This window comes from Micromys minutus, assembly GCF_963924665.1.
Source record: "Micromys minutus genome assembly, chromosome: 27".
In the NCBI taxonomy this organism is placed as follows: domain Eukaryota; kingdom Metazoa; phylum Chordata; class Mammalia; order Rodentia; family Muridae; genus Micromys; species Micromys minutus.
The window spans coordinates 12,566,250-12,572,249 of record NC_137962.1 but is presented as its reverse complement, the minus strand read 5'-3'; positions in this window follow the sequence as shown (position 1 = coordinate 12,572,249).

Sequence of the window (6,000 nt, the reverse complement as noted above, 5' to 3'; positions counted from 1 at the left end):
CATGGAATGATACCTGGAGTAGCAAACTGTGAGCTCACATCTTGAACTTCAAGAGGACTCAGAAATAATAAACTTGAAATGAACTTAATAAAACTTCAAAATTCCTACACCTACCCCTATTTATATATTTGCTCTAGAGAGGCCACATTTACTAGACCTTCCTAGTTACCTCACCAATTTGGAACCAACTCTTCAAATCTATTGCCCATGGGAGAGGTTCTCATTCAAACTATTGCAGTGTTTAACTTTATTTACTCTTAAAAGTCACACAAGCTTATTTGCATATTTAATGCTTTCATTTGAAGGAAAGAACTGTTTCTAGTCATTGTTGCAACTATATGTTGAATATTATTTTTAACATATAGACTCTTCTCAGATCCTAAGTGGCATAAATTAGAATACAAAGTTAAGTGTTTCATGAAGCACATAATTTGGAAAACAGGAATAGAAAATATTTGAGCTTGCCTTTTTATGTTTCTTTGCTAAATATAATTTCATTTATTCTAATGGTATCTAAGGAAGATAAGGAGAATAATGACAAAGCTGATAGTTTGGAGAACATCCTACTGCAAATCCTGTTTCTTATTGAACAACCCTATTTTACTTTATAACTGCTAATAGAATAAAAGTACAATATACCTAGAATAAGCTTCAATTTTGAAGACATGTTGGAAAACTAATATCTTTTACACTTTATGGAGGAAAACAGTGCATGTAATTTTTATAAATATATCTGTGAGTGTTATTGGAACTGTTGAGAAGCAATGAAGGAGAAATACCGATGCTAAAAGATCTATAAAACAGGTGAATTAGGCAACCTGAGGAGAATGGAAAAAACCTTTATGAACTGAGATGCTAGTGGTAACAAATATCTTGTTCTAATTTAGTGCCTTTTATTGGGATAAACTTTCTGAAGTGCCCTGCAAATTACTTACCAGATAAAGATGCCTAGTTAATTTTGCAATTGCTGTTTATATTCCATCATTCTAAGGAAGTCACGTCAGAAATTTCCAACAATTCACAACACATCTAATGTCAACAGAAGAAAGAGATGAATACATACAAGCTCACTTACATAGTTTGTGATGAGTTAAAGTTCTTCACATATACAGGTCAGGATGCTAGGCCAGAGAATGGTGCCACCTACACCAGCATGCCTTTTTAAAGGAAAACACACACACACACACACACACACACACACACACACATATCCAAGTAACAGGTAATCATAGAGAAATTAAGAGAGTGAATGTAACTGAAGAAGCATTGCATATTACTAGACAGATAGGTGGGCTATTTAGATAGTGCTGAAGACTTAAAGGAGAAAAGAAAACAGATCAAGACTAGTAGAGGGCTTTGTGTTTGCAGACACAAAGTTCTTATAGGCTGTCATAAAATAGCAAGGACACTGCTTTATTTCTGCACTTCCTGTAGACTCTGCTGTTTCATCCCTTCAAATCAAGGAACCCCTGCAGCCATTTCCTTTAGGAAATGCAATTTCTTATTATTTGATTTATAAACGAAAATTGGAAATCAATCTAAACTTAATTTTTCACTGCATAATTGACTCTGTAAAAATGCTAATATTAAATGAAGATTTGAGTTTTCCCTTTTTTTATTTTGGAAAGGGAGTATGTTAACCTTATTATTAAATTTCCTTGGTTCCGATTTACAAATCTGGATCTTTCCCTTGAGCTGGAATTTCATTCCAGCATCTATTTAATCAATTACCTGCTATGATAAGACTTGATAAATAGAAACTGTATATTTTTAATATTAATTATATATGAAAGATGACAGTAAAATCATGAAGAAAGCTAATAAGATTGTTAAAGAAAGAGATGAAAGAGAGAAGTATGGATAAAAGAGTTATTTTTAATAGGAATGACTAGAGTCAACAAATATTGATCATTTGTTTAATGTGTAGCTGTTTTAGTTTTGTTGGTGACGCTATATCAGGATAGCTAAGAATGGATAAAGTAGAGAATAAAGATACAATTCTTACATATTTTATATATGGAAAAGCCACAGACTCACATTTAGTGAGCATAGTGTTTCCATGGGGGGGGGGGAGAGACAACAGGACATATGTACCAGGGAATTCAAAGGACAAAACTCATCCATATAGAAATGTGCTTTAACTAAAATAAACTACTGTATTAATAGTATTTATTCCTCTATTAATGTAGACAGAGCCCTCGGGGCATAATTCTTCCAAAAGACCCTACCTCTGAGTATCATTAGATGAGGATTAAGTTTCAAAAGCATGAAAATTTGAAAATACACTCAGACTAAAACAGTAACATAGTTTAAGAAGTAATAATAAAAATAGCACCATTTTTCATTTTACAGAGAGATGATTTCAGATATTAAAATATATTGTCATGTACAGAATTAATGATAGCTAAAATTGCTATCAGATAGGGACCTTAAAATTATATCTCTAATATTATATTTAAAAAAAATAAAGATGAACTATCAATGTTTTCAGGTGGAAAATATTCTTTCTACAGTAAACCCATATAGTAATCAGACTAACAAGGAGAAAAATCTATAGAGACTCTCTTCCCTGTGCTTTTTCTACAGCATTAATTATATTATGATTTGTAAACAAAATGGTACAATGCTTCTAAGTACTTAAATAAAAATTTGAGACAGTGAACTATGGAAGTTTGGTTGAAGGGTTAGTATTGTATTTATAGGATTAGTCCTAGATTTTAGAACTTAAAACTAATCAAGCAAAGTTTGTTAAGTACTAAACTTGCCCCAGGCTATCTTTCAGTTTCTGGAATAAAAAGAGAAAAGATACTGATATTCCCACTCATGAGTTCACACTGCTAGTTCGGTCAAGACTTTGTGGTAAGCAATAGTCATCAGAAGCAAAAGCAAATTGGAGTTTCCATGGAAATTCTGGGAACTGGTAACAGCACATAACAGCAACTTCCTTTAGGGTGCAACAGAATTAAGTGTTACAATGATATCAGAAAAAGCATGGGCATGATATTATATCTTCATTCCCAAAGTAAAATAAACACTTTGCTCTGGGTCACTGTGTCCACATTTATAAGGCATTCTGTGATACAAAAAGTTATTTAAATTAATCAGTTATGATTTTTCTCTTATTACCATATCATTTTTCTTTAAGTTGTACCCTATAGCTACAGCGATGAATAATATCGATTGTCACCTTGACCAGACCCAGTATCATCTAGGAAACAAACCAAAGTTTAAAAATAAATATTAGATTAGCTTATCTTCTTTCAAGTCTGTGAGGAATGGCATAGATTTGGTTAGATTCTGCACTTGCCTGTAAGAGAATATCAAGATTAAGTTCCTTAAGGTGGGGAGTCATACACTAAATGCTGGGCAAATGAAAGACAGTAGGTGAGCTGAGTACAAACATTCATCATCTATGCTTCCTGACTGTGGATGCCATATGAGGATCTGCCTCAAGCTCCTGCTGCCATCTCTTAACTCATCCTGGACTGTAACCTTGAACTATGAACCAGAATAAAACTGTTTCCTTAATTTGTCTCTGTGAGCCATTTAATTTCTTGTTGGTTTGGTTTGGTTCTTGTTTTGTTTTATAAATCATGGCAACAGTAAAAGTACCTAAGACAAATTTTTAATTTTCTGGTACATAGATTTTTTTAAATGAAAAATTTTTACTAATGTATATTTTAATCCACATTCACCTAACTGTAACTATTTAAACAGGTATTACATCTGGGATTCTTAAGGAATTACACAATATGGTTCTCGTTTTAGCAAATATTGAAAACCTAAGTGTTTTGAACACATAGTACATTTCATTTTAGACTATTCCTAATTATCACCATCCTCAATGGTAACTGACTCAGTGATATGTTTATGAAACTAAACGATATAGATCTAGAATTTTTAATTAAGTTCATTATACACTACTTAGAACTTTTGCTATAACTATACAATTTTGCTATGTGGGTTTTAAAAAATCCAGTTTATAAAATGATTTTCCTAAATTTTAACCTATATTGTAGCCCTTAAATCATTTTTCTTAATGATAAGATTAAATTTTTCTACTGTTTTTATAGTAACCACATAAGGATTATTGGAAAGGTACAGTGAAAAATACTCTTGGATTTAAAAGGTTGTTATCTTGCCAAATATTAACAAAAAGCTAAAATCAGGGCTTCCAAATATATCTATTCTGGTTGTCTTTGTATCCTGTTCCAAAAATTAAAGTATGTAAATGGTCAATTAATGGGACAAATTCAGAAAATTAAAAGCATATAGCTGGTGAATTCTGCCTTTCCTAATCTCTGAGATGGTGTCTCCATCTCACTGAGATTCTAACATCTAGGCAGCAACAGAAATGCCCTATAATTCTCCTAACTCTCTCCCTAAATGTCAATTTTGATCTCTAACAAGGCCTCACATCTTAAGGGTTTGTTGACAGATGAAATATACCATTATCACATTTCTGCTCATTAGAATTTTACCTGTAGAACTTTAAGGCTGTGACCTATTCTAGCAGAAATGCTTAACACACATTGTAAACCATTTGTTAGAATCAGTTTACCTTCTTTATTCAATGGTTTTTTTCAAGGCAAGCGTGAGTATTTTACTTCTATCCCATAACCTCTTGTCCTCTTACAAATTAATAAGATGTGGAAGACAGATATGTATCATGCTTTTCCTTCCAAATTAATAAAATCCACTAAAGAACATATCAAGAGAAATGGATCTCATACCAGCTTTAGAAATATGTATTGTCTTTTCCACTGAACTGTATCCTAAGTAACCAATTAGTGTACTTATTCTCCAGTGATGCTGATGCCCCTACACCTTGCTCTATAATTTTTTTTCTGAAAATGTGAGCAAGATGCTGTTAATATTTTTCTACAACATCAATAATCTCCTAGATTAAGTGTTCTGATCTCATGTCCTAGCAAATGTCAACAGCTTCTGCTTACCTCAATATCTCTCTTGCTGCGTAGGGTACCAGCAGTATCTGGAATCATGTAGTCTAAGGAGTCAGCGTCTCCCAGAGCCATGTAGCACTCATGCTATCTCCATGTTCTCACATCAGTGCACGCTTCAGGGGCTTCTTCATGCTTCACCTTCCTTACCATGTTACATTTCTTGAATGTTTGATAAGGTCAGGATATAGGCTCAAGTTTGAGAATGACTCTTTGTGACTTCTCTATCAAGGAGGTAATGCTATTAAAGTACACACTGTTTCTTCAGACTTTTAAATAGATGCGACTAATTCCATTGACCAAAGCAAAGCTGGAGCAATCTCATAAAAAGAAGTTCATTCTTCTATGTACATGAGAACAGACACTGAGATCTATCTGGTGCACAGAAGGCAATGGAGAAATAAGGTTTTCATACACATGATACCTCAGTTTATTCATTTAGGGAGAGAATGTGAAGCAACACAGTAAGATTTAAACCAAAGCTTACCTGGAACCATTTCTGCTCAGACTGTAACAGGTATCAAGGTACTTAATTACTGTACCCCCAAGCACAAGATACATTGATTAGGTTTTAAGAAATTTTGAGCTTGGGCATAAGTTCAGTTAACTTATCTGATTTGTGGCCACATGTGATGGTCTTACAATATGGATAGAGTTGTGCACCCTTACAATTCCTAAAAGAAAGTTGAACCCCCAGTATGATACTTGTAGACAGAAAGTACATGAAAAAGTTCAGTTTAGAAATACAAACAATGTGGAATTGTCCTTCTGGGCTTAGGATTCTTCAAGGAAAAATCCCTGTCCACCATCACAATTCAAAATCAAGGACCAGAGTTTTCATGAAAGAATCAAATCTAAAAATATATATTCTCCCAAGTTGGAAAAAAGAATTTTGTTTCATAAATAACTTTGAAGCATCTTTCTGAGATAAGCTTGGCTTAATGACTTGTACTTCACACATCTCTGTCTTTGCTTAAACCTCGTCTGCACAATAGAAATTATTTTTCCTAACATACCTTTGGGGCTGGTATTTTGGAGG